Raw genomic sequence first — 17,331 nt, forward strand, 5'->3', positions numbered from 1 at the left:
AAGAAAAGTTAGGGTTTTTGTTCTTGTGAAGAAAAGGGATTTTACGGAGTGCTGTTGAGATTTTATGACTACCCGGAAGCATAAGGCCAAATTTCGGGCCAGGCTGGGCTGCCCGATACCATATACTTTGTCAGGGTAGGGGGCCCAAGTTTATCGGCCATGGATGTGAGTCTAGGGCTGTCAATGGGTACCCATTACCCGGGTCCGGAACCGGATTCGATGGATTTGGGTCCGGTTTCGGGTCCTTAAATTGAACTCATTAACCACTTTGGATCCGGCGGGTAATTATCCATATATACCCGTTTATGAACGGGTCCATCCGGATCCTACCCGTCGGGTACCCGCGGGTATTCGGGTATTTCATAAAGGCTAATTCTGTAAAAATCCCAGCGAAAATTAGGTTATATATAAAGGATAATAAGCTCACCACCCATTTCAGCCGATCTACTTTCTTCTCCTGCCTGCAACTACTTCTACACACTGGAAGTGGAAATCCTTTGTTTCTCAAATTCTTTCACTGAAAGAAAAGTATGATATGCTACTCTACAAATTCTTAAAGTGATGCGCGTGATTTTTATTGAATCGATTTTAGAGGCTTTTGAATCCTCTTGAATCTGTTACAGTATGATTTTAGAAGAGATTCCAATTAAAAAAAAAATAGAAGAGAATGTTAAGAAATGTTAGGAAAATAGCATCTAAAATATTATTGATTCCAATAATGGGTGGTGATAAGGTTAATCAGTGGGTATCTTTCAATTTCTCAATTTTAATCAGTGGGTATCTTTCAATTTCTCAATTTTAATCAGTGTTTGGTGTGCTCAATTTCTCTAAATTCAATAATTGAACTTATGGCTCTAATTGTTGCTGCTAGTGAAGTTAGATTTGTGGGTAGAGTTGTCAAACAGGCCGGCCTAGATTTGTTGTTGTGTCTAGTTATTATACTATTTCTTATCTAGTAATTGTCTAGTTGAAATGAATCGCTCATCTCTTATTAGTCTACTGTTTAATTTCTTTCATTTTGTATCAATTTTTTTTCCTTGTTCTTGATGATTTCTCTTGCACAGACAAGGCAAACTTATTATGATTGAATGGGTATCCCTGTAATCTCAATGATATGGGAACTCTATGGTTGTTTTTGTGAGAAATCAATGATAGCTCGAAGGTTGGGTGTTTTCAGTAGCTTGCAGCAAACATGCACAAGAGCAAGTCTTCTACTGCCATTTTGGCAATTAAGTCATAAACTACTAATTCCTTGTGTGTAGTTGATGCATATGCTGTTTATGCGTATATGCTTGGAACATTTGTCTTTTTCTTACTGTATATGCTTGTTATATTTATTATCGTTTATACTTTATGACACCTGATAGGCTGATACAGATGTTTGTTGGTTTTTCCTTGCAGAGGCAACATGAAAATTCAAACAGGAAGTAGTGTTGGTGGTCATTGTGTTCCTGTAAAGAAGACTAAAGTTACCGTTTTGAAATCCCCGTGTATGCCGCCTCCTAAAGCTGCCGTTTCGAAGGCTGCAAAGAAGAGTAAAGTTGTAAACTCAGCAGAGCCGAAAGAAGTAGAAACTGTAGCCAGTGAGTCAAGTGATTCTGGTGATTCTGATCATATAGAAGCGGCAACAACAGATGTGGTTCTGTCACCTACACGTAAACGCAAAAGAACCTCAAAGTATTGGGCTGAATTTCAAGAGGTATTGATAAAAGGGAAAACTCACGGAGAATGCAAGCACTGCAAGAGGAATATTGGTGCGGAGAGCAAAAATGGGACAAGCAGTTTGAGGAAACATCTAAATAGTTGTATGGCGTACAAAGGAGCACAACAGCAAATTAACCAAATGTTCTTGAAAGCTAGTGAAACACAAGATGGGTCAGTAGCTGCTTACAACTTTAAGTTTAACCAAGAAGTAACTCGTGATTGTATTGCAAGAATGATTATCTTGCATGAACTCCCTTTCTCATTTATAGAGTACATTGGTTTTAGAAGGGTGCTGACTTCATTACAACCCAATATTAAACTTGTGAAGCGGAACATTACGAAGTCTGACTGCATAAAGATTTATCAAATGGAAAAGAAGCATTTGTACGAGATTTTTAGTAAGGTACAGAGTCGCATAAGACTTACTACTGATATATGGACTTGTACCACTCAGAATAGAGGTTATATGGCTTTGACATCTCACTATGTTGATGAAGAATGGAAGATTCAGAAGATAATTTTATCTTTTAACGCTGTGGATGGGCAACACACTGGAGTTAACATTGCAAAGGTACTGATGGAGCAGTTGTACAAGTGGAATATAGATAGGAAGATAGCTTCAATTACGCTGGATAATGCTTCAACTAACAAAGTCGTGGTAAGTGAACTTCTTGCTCAGCTAAAACCAGATAATGGATTACTTTTGGATGGGGAATTATTCGATGTTCTGCTCATGTAGTTGCCATTATTGTTGATCATGGGATGCTGCAAATTAAAGAAGAAATACAGAAAATTAGAAATTCAGTGAAATTTATTAGAGGTTCACCACAAAGACAACAAAAATTTAAAGAAGTTTGCTTGCAAGTCAATGCTCCTGATAAAAAGTTGATTCAAGACGTTGATACAAGGTGGAATTCTACCTATCTGATGCTTGAAACAGCACTTCTATTTCGGGAAGCATTTAACCGGTTCGGGAAGATTGAACCTCATTTTCTTAATGTTGCTCCAACGAGTGAAGACTGGAAGAATGCAAGTAGTCTTTCAATTTGCTTGAAGTTCTTTTATGAAGTCACCATTCTCTTTTCAGGTACGTCATACGTGACAGTTAATCGTTATTTTGATACTGCTTGTTCTTTGTATTTAGAACTTCGTGAGTGGTGTGATTCCGATGATGCATTAATCTCAAAAATGGCAGTGAATATGATGAAAAAGTTTGAAATATATTGGCAACTTACTAGTAAAACATTTGCAATAGCTTCCATTTTAGATCCTCGGTTTAAAATGAAATTATTGGATTACTATTTCTCATTAATATATCCTGGTAACAGCGAGGATAAGAAGTTAGAAGTTATGGAAGTCTTGAAAAGATTGTATAATGAATATGCAACACATTATGCTTCTTCAGCTCATGTATACTCAGCAAACATTTCGACAAATCAAGTGAACATGAAAGATTCAGTTGGTAGTAGTGGTAGTACTTCATATTCTCAAAGTTCTTTTACTTCTAGAAGGAAAGGTTTGACGGCATTTCTGGAAGAAAGTTCACAACATGACGTTGTTCGCACAGATCTAGAGCAATACCTATCAGCTGATGTTCACCCTATTAGAAAAGGAAGTGGTATTGATCTGAATGATTCTAGTTTTGATGTTTTGGGGTGGTGGAAATTTCATGGACCAATGTATCCAATTGTAGCAGTGATAGCTCGTGATATATTAGCAATTCCTGCGTCATCGGTGGCTTCTGAATCTGTTTTCAGCACCAATGATAGAGTTGTAGATAAATTTCGTTCTTCAATGCTTCCAAAAACAATTGAAGCTCTGATATGCACACAAGATTGGATAAGAAGTGCGCTGAAGAGTAAGCAACATATTCAATTCATGTTTGCTATTATATCAATTTTAGTTAGTGATTCATTTACTATGGTTCTTGTACGTCAACTAACTATTTTATTGTGTTAGATGAGGGATTTGGGTTAGGTAGTACTTCACTTCAGACTCTTTTGGAGGCAATGGAGGAGCTCGAGTCAGACGATAATGATGCAACATCGCACATTGTCTAACTGACTGACTATCAATTTAAGGTAAAATAACCAGCTAACCTTGGAATGCACAAATTTGTATTTCCTTAAACTTTGTCGAAATGTGATTAGTACAGTATAAGGAAATACATTCGTAAGAAAGTTTGACTTGTGTCTGTCTATGGTTACTTGTACACGTTGGAATGCACAAATTTGCTTCATCACAGGCAAGGTCTTTGATTGTGATATGGTTACTTGTACACGTTGTTTGGTTGAAGATGCAAGATTTGTACTTTTTTACTCGTGGCACATTTTCTTTACGTAATGTATTTCCTTAAACTTGGTAGAGAATGTGGTAGTGGAGAAACATCAAGATCAATTCTTATTTTTGCGAGGGACAATATCTGGTGACACATGGACTTCCCCCCTCCAATTGGCATGAGACAAAAAAATAATCCCTACATTAAAATGGGATAGAAAAAAGATCCAGTATAAATGCATGTTTATAAAGAAATACGGGCACAACATAAATAACTTCCATAATGATATCTAATACTCAAGTTGCCTGTCAGTTAAACACGAGGTGATAATATTGAATTTTCAACCTATACAGTCACTATTCTAAATCGTGACTCAAAACTTTTGTAGCTTATTCGCTACATTGAGTTGTATAACTTGCAAAAAAGAAGACTTTGACAAGAATTACCAAGATGGTTATAACTTTTGATAGATCCATCAGAACTGGTGCTATCACCATCACCCTTTAACTCTCCTTCAAGTTCTTCAAGGCTTTAGTCACCCTTTAACTCTCCTTCAAGTTCTTCAAGGCTTTAGTCAGCATACCCATCATAGTTTGACTCTCCACTCATATTCTCGTGTTTAGTCAAATCAGAAACTACATATATCATTGAACATGAACATAATTAAGATAATATGAGTGACTCAAATTTAGGCTCTGTGACAACAAACATTCTATAACAAAAAAATCAAGCATAATGTTGATTTGATTACGAAACATACTATTATGACCTAACATTTGAGTTGATGAACATGCCTGGTATTCAATAGAACATTGTAGATCACTCAATTCATGAAAGGAAAAACTTTTTCTTATCTAAATATGAAAAAACGAACTATAAGCTTATTTTCATTGCCGGACAGCAAACAATGTACTTATTATTACTCAGAAAATTGAACATCTTAGGAAACTATTGAATCAGAATCAAATTGAACAAACATCTAGGTTATTAGGGGATAAGCCAACAACAGTAGAATCCGGAAGAGTAAAACCCACATGATTGAAAGATAAAATTGAACTATTTTACCCAAAATATAAAAACACCTCGAATATATTCCTTACAAGATTAAGATTAATATTTAGTAGAAACTAATTTGAGAATCATACCAGTAAAAACAACATAATCCAAATCAGATAATTTCCCTGTCATCAAAAATTAAAATCAATTAGGGTTTGAATCAAAAATCAATTTTAGGGTTCACTTTCTAGTTGAAGAGAAAATCGTGAAGAAAATATACCTCAGAAAGATGGATATAAAATTGGATGCAATTCTTCATGATTTTGGGGCTTTTACTTGTACAGATTCACACCAAGTGGGAATAATCCCGACCAAAAGATTTTTCATTTGATTTTCATGTCGCTCAAAGATATTTGGGGTTAACTGAAAAGAAAATTGAGTTTTGTTCTTCGATTTCTTCTTTCATAAAAAATTTCCTAAGATTCTGACCTGATTTCCTAAGGTTTTCCTTTTTCTTTCCCCTTGAATGAGTGGAGGTAACGAGAAAGAGATGCTGGATAGGAGAGTGAGGTTACATAAATTTCTTTTTTAGGGTTTTGATGTTTGGACGGGCATATTTTTTTTTTCCGTCGGGCTAAAGCTGGATCCAGGACCCTATACAAATACGGCGAGTTGGACTGGCCCCATTGCCGATCAAATCCTGCCAAAACAGGCCCCTACCCAAATCCGGCGAGTTGGACTAGCGCCATTGCCCGACCAAACCCATCCAAAACTCCGGTACAACTAAATTTAAACCTTTACGGCAGGGATTGAACCCCTGAGATCTGTCCTTGGACCAAATAATAAGAAATAAAGGAGAGGTGGGCCCTCTGAGCTATGCCCTTACATCGAAAAATAAGAAATGAAGGAGGTGGGCTTTGAACCCATGACCTCTAGAATGTATGCAAGAGCTCCATCCTGAGCCATCCGCTAGTTGTTTTTAGTTTGAGGTTTAGTCACACGGATTATAAAAGTTGCTGAACGAAGGATATTTGTCTTGGAGTTTTCATACGGATTAAGGTAATGGTTGAAAGCACGAGGTTCCAATAAAATCAAACAACCTATAAAATCAGGTGAATTCATCTTAGAATGGATCCGTGTAAATCACTAAGCGTATCTAATGAGATTTAATGTGTCTTAAAATTGGATGAATTTTTCTTTGAATCGATCATATATATATTTCGAAATATATCTTATGCGTTTAAATTAGAATAAACAAGAATAATATGAGTGTGAATGAATTTAAACAATAAATGATTCATGTGGGTTTCCCCGATTGATAAAAGGCACATGAGAAGGAACTAGGTAACTTTTACTTGATTTCAATATACGAAGTTGGTAGTAGTTTTATATAGTGTTTTAATTCTGAAAGTATTCAAAACTGGACTAGGTCCGAAGGTTATTCTGCATTTGCGGTTTTCTCGTTAACACAATCTTGTGTTGTGTGATTTACTTTACTTCTGCACTATTTAGCTTGTCTTTATAATTAAAGTAAATACACTTAACGTTAATCGTCAGTTGGTCAGATCACATTTGTTAGTTCAACCTAAACTAAACTTTTTCCAAGTGGACACCTCATTGAAATAATATTTTAGTGATTGTTGCTTAAAGAAGATTATACAAGGTGGGTCTTGAATAGGTTGTATCTATAAAGATTGTAGTGTACTTGTGTACCCTCGTCATTTCACTGGATAACCCTTAGTTTTACTGATTATCCACAAACTTAATCCAATTTTACTCAACTTTACTCAATTCCATCAAATTATACTAAGAATCACTATATCATACTCAGTATAACCGATTTATCCACACGATTCATCTAATTCAATCCAATTATATTCAACTTTCTTCGAAAATCACTGGATAACATTTACTTTGACTGATTATCCACAAATGTAATCCAAATTTACTCAATTTTTCTCAATTCCAACAGATCATACTTAAAATCACTTGATCATACTCAATATGACAGAGTATCCACCTAATTCCATTTAATTTTATCCAATTACACATAACTTTGTTTCATAATCATTGGATAACACTTACTTTGACTGATTATCCACAAATCATACTCCAAATAACTAGATGAAACTTATTATGATTGATTATCCATCAAATCCCATGTAATTTAGACTAATTGTACTCATTTGTATCTCAAAATCATTCGATAACGCTTATTTTGGATAATAATACACAAATTTAAGGTTTCGATTACTAATCCACCTAAATTATTAGATTCAGATTATTGGAAGAACAATTTTTTGCAAGTGTTTCTTAATTTAAACATATTTTTTTTTTTGGTATAAAAAAATAAAAAACAACCAAGAAATCCGAGTTAGGTTGGAATTAGATTGTATCCATTTGAATCTAATATATGTTAATCAATTTCATCGAATCATGTTCACTTTGACCTCAATTGCACCCACCCGATCTCATTTGAACTCTGTCCGGTCAGTAATGAGTTTCATATTTATCGATTTCGATGATGTATGATGCTAAGTTTGAAGTCAGAACCCTCTCGGAGCTTCTTGGTTCATAGTTTGTATGCTTCTTGAGTCTAGCAGTATGAACTAAAGTGACTTCATGACCTTTACGACTAGTCGAAATTACTTCATGACCTATATGACTAGTCGAAATTCAAACCGGAAGCACAAATAAAAAGCACAAAAGCATAATGAGAAAAACACTTACCTTGATCCGTATGACAGTCTTAAATTGATAATCTGGCCAATAGAAAGCCAAACACATCTGATCCAACGATCATGATTGCATCTTTATGAAGTCATACGGATTACCACATAAAATATCTAGAACCATCTAAATTGCCGCGATATAGAGATTATTGTGGCGCGTGTTCCCACCAAAACTTTCACCAAATTCCTTTTTCCCTCCACTGAAAACCCTAGGCATATAATTCGTTATCTAAACCAACCCTCACTCTCTCTGCTAATCTTTCCTCTATCTCCAACCCGCTACTCCTCTCGCACAAAGAGAAATAGTTATAGTAAAAAGAAATAGCCGTGGTTCTTCTTCTTTCAATATCTATCTTATATCTCAACGATGATGAATGTATGTTTTTGAGTTGAAATATAAGATTTCAAAGTTATGATTTTGTTTTTTCTTCAATTTATATCAAATCAAAGTTAGGTGTTTGGACAAATCTTTGTTAAATTAGAGATTGTGGATTTAGGGTTTCTACAATTCTGTGTTCAAATTAAGATTTGGAGTTATTTTTAGAAATCTGTTAAAATTAGAAGTGGTTTTGATTCAATTAGATATTTTGGATTTCTACAAAGAAATTAATCATTTTTTTTTCTATTTTCTATAAATCTCGGTGGGTTTGATTGTGAAATCAGGTATGATGCTAATTTTTTTGTTTATTGCTATGTTGTTTATAAAATGGGTTTTAATATTTGGATTTTTGGATTAGGTATTTTAAGTTTTGTTTTGGATTTTGATTTAATAGGAGAATTGCGTTTTTGTGATGTTGGTTTTGGTAATAGAGATGAATTAACTTTTCAATTTGCGTGATTTATGTTCATAAGGACTTAATCGAAAATATATTGCTGATAATTTTGGTTATATGCATGTATGAATGTAATGATGAGATCTAAAACAAGTCTACCGATCAAAGATTTCATGGCATCATATGAGTCTGAAGCAGATGTGTGTGTAGCATAGATGTGACTTGAGATATAGAACAGGTTAGGGGTTTAATTGCAAATCAACTCCTTGGTCTGCTGATAACTTGATGTCCTTTATGTTTTTGTTGAAATGATTAACTAGAATCTGCTTGGTTGTTATAATAGGTATGCAAAATGGATGGATGTGCAGTACTAGGAGAAGCGTTGATTACTTAATCCATGCTTAGCATTTTATAACACGTGGTAGTGAGATTTCATGGACTCTTTGAAGTATGCTATCTGTATCCTTTAGACATGTCAAACTGATATTATTTACTTTTATTCACAAATTATCCAATACGTGCATGGAAAATGCATTTGATAAAATCTTCAACGATACGATTAATGTAACCTCCTCTTAGATTTATTTAGGTTTTATAGTAAGCACCCGCAGGCATGAAAAAAGCCAAAAAATTTCGTTACTTTTCACCGTGTTCATTAAATAATAGACTTCTATTGCAAGTTGAAAGTTGTGATTAAATTCCCTTACCAGTCTTTGCTTTTCAACTCTCATATGACACCGCAACAATTGTTTGCTTTTTGCCTTCACACAATCACTCCAGATTACTTATTTTGGACCTGTTCAGATGTCACTTGCATGGAGTTGCCATTTGTCCCAGATTGATATTTTACCGTCTATGTAAAGTTTGATATGTGTCCATTGTTTGATGATGATAGATGCAAGCTAATCAGTTATGACCTCAACTTACTAAAGACCAAAATGTATGTCGCTTAGACAGCTAAAGAATTACACAATGTACGTAGACATTAAATATCAATATGGACAAACAGTTGTATGAAGGCAGAAATTATTTTATTTTTTGGTGAGATGTTTCTAGGGCTTGATTTGTTGCTGTGCTGTGAAATTAATGTACATGTTTAGTTTTTTTTTTAAGGAGCAAAGTATGGGGTTTCAAGTATTTTTATAGCTCTTAATATGTTGTTGTTGTATTGTAGGTGGGGTCCTCGGCTAAAGCAAGCTGCTTACGAGAATCATCAACGTCTTCACCTTTCTGAACAGGTATACACTAATTTCGTGTTCGGTTTTTGCCTAGGCTGGATTAATTAAGTAGTTACAACTGTTTGTCCAATGAAATTTTTTTGGTAATTGCAAGACTTGTAAGTCAGGGGATATACAACTTTTTTGAACTGAAATATATGTATTAGTTACAAGGCTTGTATTTCAGAATTGATCTATCAATTTCTGCCTTCATTAATACATTTTTTTTTAGAAATGTAGAACTTGTAATTGCTGGTAGACGTATAATGGCGGTATATGCTTTGAGTTATTTTTTTAAACATAAAGAAATTGAAGTGCAACATATGTAATTGATTTATTTGTTCCCCTGCGTTTCAGAATGGATAAATCCTGGATGAGCACCTGTCACCTGCACTTAGGATTTGTAATAGCTGAAACTTGGTGCATAATGAACCCTGGAGAACGAGGTCATTGTGTTTGGATTTGGATGGATTATGATTATGAGTGTTAGTGTGTCTCTGGCTCTCTGCACTTAGTTGAAGTGGGCATTTCATTTTCTTAGTGACTTAATTTCTTTCTTTTCTTTTTTTGTGTTGTATTTTTGTAGTGTTCCTTATCTTTTTTCAATTTAGGTGACTTTACTGTATGCAGGGTGCAGATGCTTCAACAGATCATCATTGAGTAACAACAAGATCAATTGGCTACTCGAGGATACGCAGGAGTTCCTTGACATCATTGAGACTGCCTATCATTCCAAGATTGACATCAATTAGTTGTTGAAGACTGCAGTTGAAACATCTACAATGCGGCTTAGTAAGAAATTCCTCTCCAGTCTTATGTACTTGAAGGGATGAGATATGTACATTTCATGCTTGGGTACTTATTCTGGAATAAGTGAGTTTTTTTTTTGAATAAATTTTAAAACCTCAAGAATTTATTAGTACAACATTTGAGTTGATAAAAATGAATAAAGGAATCTAAAATTAGTGGTTCTCTTTTCAGTGAGTTGAATGTAATCGTGTTCTAGTAGTGCAACTACTTTGAACCATCATCTGAAATGTTAATTTCCATATGTAAAACTATAAACTAGTTTATATATTATGTAATGGCTTCATCAAGAAAATTTTAAGATACGTTTTCATATTTAAGATTGTCATCATGACCTATTTTTGATTTTCGTGTGGTCATCAGTGATGCGATTTGAGAATTCTAGGAAAAAGTAACACAATAGAACTCCACTATGAATGTCTTATTTTCACAAAATACCCAGCTGCACCCGCTGTATTGCAATTCCTTTGGAACACAATCACTTATAATATAACCTTCTAATACCAGAGCTTCAGTTTTTTGTATTGCAGTGAACAAGCATAGACATTATGCCACGCTGATGTAAATGATCTAGGTTGCAGTGGATAAATCCTGGTTTTTTCGTTCTAATATTTCCGTTACTTTGGCCATATAAAAGTATTTCATCTGGGTTGCAATATGTGCCTAATGAACTGAAGGTTATGGTCACATAAACAAAATCATTGTGGCCATATAGTAATCCTCCCAGAAAAATAAGTGGTGTAGCAATATGTTAATCTTTTGTCATGTTTTTTAAAATTGTGTGCGTTTCTAAAATGTAAATGTTTAATAAACCATGTACTATGGACACATAAACAAAAAGTGGCTAAATAATATCTTTTCGTCACGGGTTGATAATTGTGTCTGTTGCCATCCTACACATTTGACACATACATAATTCCTAAATGTGGCCATATTCGCGTCTATGGCTACATGTGATGGGATTAAACTGAAAAGTATGGATAAAAATTCCCTATGGCTACAGTTGATGGGTTTATGATTAAACCCATGACCAAATGGTGCACTATGGCTACAAGGTAACACAAACGTGGCTATAGTTATGTTGATGACCAGTAGCCACGCAAATAACCCAAAACGTGGCTAGGCTTTAAACCAAAAACGTGGCCTATGTGAAGGTTTGTACTAGTGCTACAATCTTTCTCTCTCTTAATTTCTTGACCAAGAATCCTAAAAGAACTCCCCCTCTCACAAGGCCAATCTGCCCTTTATATAGGGTATTACATAGTGGATGACAGCTAAGATATCCCCTTATTTCGGAATGACCGTGCGCTATTATCGCACACTTACACCTGCCTATATCGCAGATCTTCCATACTTCGCACAGATCGTCACATTTTACTCGTGATTATGCTGACTTCATCTGATACGTCATCTTGACTTAACTGTTCGCGATCATATTTGCTCTCGTTATATCTTCTTTTCTTCGCATAACTTGTATGTGCGATACTTTATTCCTACATTTTGCCTCTTCTCATATCGTTCTTTTCGTGAAATGAGTGAAATGAGAACCTATTAATCTTTGTTATCGCACATGTTCAACTTTTCAAATTATATCCAACCCACACATCTCCAGATTTTAAGATTTCTTTTTTAATGCGTATCTTTTCAACCATACATTTCTTGACACATCTTTTTAACCGCCTTTTTCTATCTGTTTATTTATCGCATTAATGAAATAAAGCCTCGGGAACGGTGAATAACTTCCCCTTTTAAGTCTTTCTTCTTCTTTTTCTTCTTCTTTCTCTCTGCGACTGCATTCTTTCTGTACTATTATTTACAGTTCGGTTTCTCTTTCTTACTGTTCTTCACGTCCTGATTTAATCTTATTGCTTTCATCATTCCCATTCTGAAAATTGTTATATCAATTGCTAAGAAGAATGAATTGGCCTTCACAGATTTAAAAGAATAACTCGGCACAAGAGGTTATTCAGTCACTCTCCCCCTAGATGTAATTATTCATCCAAACTCACTCTTGATTTGATCAACTCAGAACAATGGAAAAATCAAAGAATAATTGTCTCCTTAGAGCAAACCCAGAATGATCTTCTTATCCCGTTGTATAATCCTAACATCCCTTTATTCTATGAAATCCTTTCTGACAAGCGATTTGATCGAGTTGTTTTTCAATTGAGTGGTGACGCAATTAGAATAGTTCTTGAATATGCTCGTCGTGCAGCAGGATTGGGAACTTCTTATGAATATGCAGTGCGAAACGAACTGTATCGTGATAGAGTTATTGACCCCCGTGAGTATACTCTTGATAACTTCTTTCAGCAGTACAAAGATCTGATTATAATCATCCAGAGAGAAGAAGAAACCTAATAAGGAAAAACTAATTTTCATTTAATAATTTCTTAGCCGCAAAACGACAGGTTCTTACAACTTAAATGCCCTAATCCACTAAGGTGAGGATAACATCAACTAACCGATGCAAGACATCTTTCCACATCCTAAAGAATTAAGCGCCCAAGATTAATACACCCCTTGAATTACTAACAACACCCAAATAAGTTATAAGCAACAGGCTAGCCATATGACAATACCCCACCCATGAGAAAATCCTTGTCCTCAAGGATTGAATGATGGAAAATGAGCAGCAATATTGGCCGAGTCTTCCCAAGTGGTTTCCTCAACTGTGGAGTTGGCCAATGGATAAGTAGTTGTGGAACTGAATGATCCCCTATGATCAATTTCCTTGAGTCCAACACTGCAATGGGAGTAACAATTATGTGGCCATCATGGTCTACTAGGGGAAGTGTTGGCACAGGGGTGTGAATATAACCAATTTCTTTTTGAGCTATGACACATGAAATAATGGGTGTACCCTGGCTTCAGCAGGCAACTGCAACTTATAAGCAACATACCCAATTTTTTGAATGACAGGAAAAGGACCATAGTACTTAGTTGAGAGTTTGAAGTTTTTCGGAGAGATATTGAGGCCTGTCTATAGGGTTGGAGCTTGAGATACACCATATCACCAACTGCAAACACCCTGTCAGTTCTTTTAGAATCAGCAAAGTGCTTCATTCTCTCTTGAGATTTAGAGAGTGTGTTCTTGAGAATAAGCAAAATGCCTTCCCTCAGTTTAATAAATTTTTCAACAGAATCTACAGAAGTACCAGCAGAAGGTGGAAAAGGCAAATATGGAGCTTCATACCCATATAGAGCTTTGAGAGGAGACATTTTCAGGCTAGTATGGTAGCTAGTATTATACCACCACTCAGCTAAGTCCAACCAGCTCATCAATTTTGTTGGTTGATGGCTTGTCATGCATCTAAGATAGTTTTCAAGACAAGAATTTACCCTTTCAGTTTAGCCATCAGTCTGAGGGTGGTAAGCGGTGCTAAGCTTGAGGCTGGTACCCAAATTAGTGAACAGATCCTGCCAGAAATTGCTTGTGAATACTTTGTCCCTGTCTGAAACAATAGAAGTTGGTAATCCATGGTGTCTAAAAATATGATGCATGAAAGCCTTGGCAACGGAAGAAGCTGTATAGGGATGTTGGAGAGGTATAAAGTGATTATATTTGGTGATTCTTTCCACCACCACTAATATGACATCTTTCTTGTCACTTTTGGGTAAACCTTCAATGAAATCCATGTTGATATGCTTCCAAGCATGATCAGGGATTGGTAATGGTTGTAACAACCCAGCAGGTAAAGTGTGTTCACCCTTGTGTCTTTGACATACATCACAAGTGGATACTAGAGAGAAAGCCTCCTGTTTCATACCAGGCCAGAAAAAATAAGTTTTTGCTCTCATGTATGTAGCTTGCATTCCAGAGTGTCCTCCTACCGCAGAGCCATGAATTGCCAGAAGAATGTTCTGCCTGACATTATTGTTGTTTCCAATAAAAAGTCTGGATTTGTATCTTATAACCCCTTGCTGATAAGTATATGGTGGGATGGAGTCAGGAGAGAGAAGTAGTTGATATAACAGTTGTTGTGCCTTGGGATCTTGTTCACAGCTACAGATCACTTCTTGTACCCATAGTGGTTGAGAAAGTGTAATGCTGGAGATGTTAAATTCCGTGTGTGGCCTCCTAGATAGAGCATTAACAACCTTATTTTCTATACCCTTCTTATATTGAATAGAGTAGTCATAGCCAAGCAATTTCATGCATAAGCCATTTCTGCTGAATATCAGTGTGAATTTTCTGCTCCAAGAAATACTTGATGCTTTCTTGGTCAGTCTTGATAATGAAATGATGGCCTTGCAAGTAATGCCTCCATTTAGTGACAGCGGAGCCCACATCTAACAGTTCTTTTTCATAAGTAGAAAGTTCCAGTGCCTTAGGCCCCAAAGGCTTGCTATAGAAAGGAATTGGTCTTCCCTCGTGAATTAACACTTCCACAATCCCAAGTGCACAAGCATCAGTTTCAAGAATAAAAGGCTTGGAAAAGTCTGGAAGAGCCAAAACTGGAGTTTTTGTCATTGTTGTATTTAGAGAATTGAAGGCCTGAGTAGCCTGCTCAGTCCAAGTGAAAGAATTTTTCTTCAGTAACTCAGTGAGGAGTTTACTCAATGTTCCATAGTGTCTCACAAATTTTCTGTAATAACCAGTTAAACCTAAGAAACCTCTGAGTTCTTTGATAGTTGTAGGAGCAGGCCAACTTGTCATTGCAGAAATCTTAGAAGGATCAGCCACAACACCTTAGGCAGTGATGATATGGCCCAAGTACTCCAGTTCAGATTGGGCGAAACAACACTTAGACAGTTTGGCATGCAGTTGGTGTTGCCTCAATAAAGAAAGGGTAATGTGTAAGTGTTTAGCATGAGATTCCAAGTCAGGACTATAGACTAGCATATTATCAAAGAATACCAGGATAAATTTGCGCAAGTAAAGTTGAAAAATATCATTCATAAAGACTTGGAAAGTGAAAAGCGAAAGAAAGAAAAAACTCCTCTGTCACAACATCCTCTCAAGAGAAAGTAGTGGAAAAACAAGGGTACGGATTCATTGTATCTTTGGACGAAGATGAGCACCCAGAAATACATGTTATATCTACGATACCTATTATATCTGCAAAATCTAATATACTATTTTGTTGTTAACGATTTCTTTTGAAACAGAAACAAAATAAAAATTTAACCGCTAACCTATTCGACTTTCTGAGTATATACTACAACAAGAGATAGGAGCAACATAATGAAAATGTGGAAATACACGACAAGGATCAATTTGGATTAATTAATGCATTGAGCTTTAATACAATACAACCAATTGTAGTGTTTATATAGAAGGAATAATTGGGATACTTTTTCTAATTAGGGGATATTTTTACTGTAGCTGCCGGCATGGTCGAAGGATTGCCGACATTGAAAAGCCATGCCGGCAGTTACAATGAAATATCCCCAATTAGAAAAGATATCCCCCAATTAATTGTTCTTTATAAACACTATGTGGTTATTAGATTGGACTAATTTTATTTTTGATTTGGAATAGAAATGCCCATTTGATGCAATTGAAATGATCAACTTGCCAAGGGATCTGGATAAAGAGACTACTCATCGTTATGGACCTAATATTTTCAAATTGCACAGGTTTTATAAGCTTATACTTTCTTGTTTTTGCTTTTATATGGCGAATTATATGTCAGATTGTGCTATTGACACCGATTTGCACCTCGCTGTGACCATATAAGCGTGCTGGTGCAAATGCGGTGTAATGAGCGTTGGTTACTCATGTATTTTCAGCAATGGATAGTTGACTGAATAAGTTCAATTACAGGTTACCAGTTCCAAGTCCTGGAAAAGTTCTTGGTTTAGTGGGAACAAATGGAATTGGAAAGCTACTGCGCTTAAAGTGTTGAGTGGGAAATTGAAACCTAATTTGGGCAAATTTGATGCAAGTACAAAAGGAATTTTGAGAAAGTAACATTCTTATTACTTGCGGTCGTACATTATGATACATGAAACTAATGGATAGTTGTTGTTTGATTTTATTCCCTTGTAGAACCCACCTGGGGGCCGGACATATTGGCATACTTCAGAGGAAGTGAGCTTCAGAACTACTTCACTCGCATGCTTAACGAAAAATTAAAGGTAATTCAGTGTAGATTTGGGAACTTTTATCACCTGTTCACCTGTTCGCATGTTCTACTTATTATTTTATGTGCAGAAAAATTTGACGCTAAAATCTCCGTTTTCTGCTGATTACTACTTATTCCTTTCATTAGGCAAAATGCAAACGTCAATATCTGGATGACATCCCGAGAATGGTTAAAGGGAATGTTGGACAAGTGCTGGAGAAAAATGATGAGAGAAATGTTAAGGAGGAACTCTGTCGTGATCTTGAGCTGAACCAGGTTACAGATCGAAATGTTGGTGATTTATCTGGTGGCGAACTTCAGAGATTCGCTATCGCTGCGACTGCCATGCAGAGCGCAGATATTTATATGTTTGACGAGCCATCCAGTTTTCTTGATGTGAAGCAGAGGCTTAAAGCTGCTCAAGTTATCCGAACGCTGCTCAGGCCAAAAAGGTCTAGTCTCTTTCATCTCTCATGATATTATATTCATTCCGACATGAAGCAGAAATTTTATGACGTTATGTTTTCATCTTCAGCGATGTGATTGTTGTGGAGACCTTAGTGTTTTGGATTACTTGTCGGACTTCATTCGCTGCTTATATGGAAAACCTGGAGCTTATGGAGTTGTAACCCTTCCCTTTTCCGTCAGAGAGGGAATTAATATTTTCTTGGCTGGCTTTGTCCCTACTGAGAATCTACGATTCCGTGATTAATCACTTACTTTTAAGGTAACACTTCTTTCTTCTGTTATATG

General features: G+C 35.8%; 1 pseudogene; it reads left to right on the plus strand.

The window, feature by feature from the left end:
- The first annotated feature begins 5,879 nt into the window (after positions 1-5,879).
- Positions 5,880-17,331, plus strand: part of LOC113351101 — a 40,181-nt pseudogene continuing 28,729 nt past the window's right edge.

Source organism: Papaver somniferum, chromosome 2, assembly GCF_003573695.1.
Source record: "Papaver somniferum cultivar HN1 chromosome 2, ASM357369v1, whole genome shotgun sequence".
Lineage (NCBI taxonomy): Eukaryota > Viridiplantae > Streptophyta > Magnoliopsida > Ranunculales > Papaveraceae > Papaver > Papaver somniferum.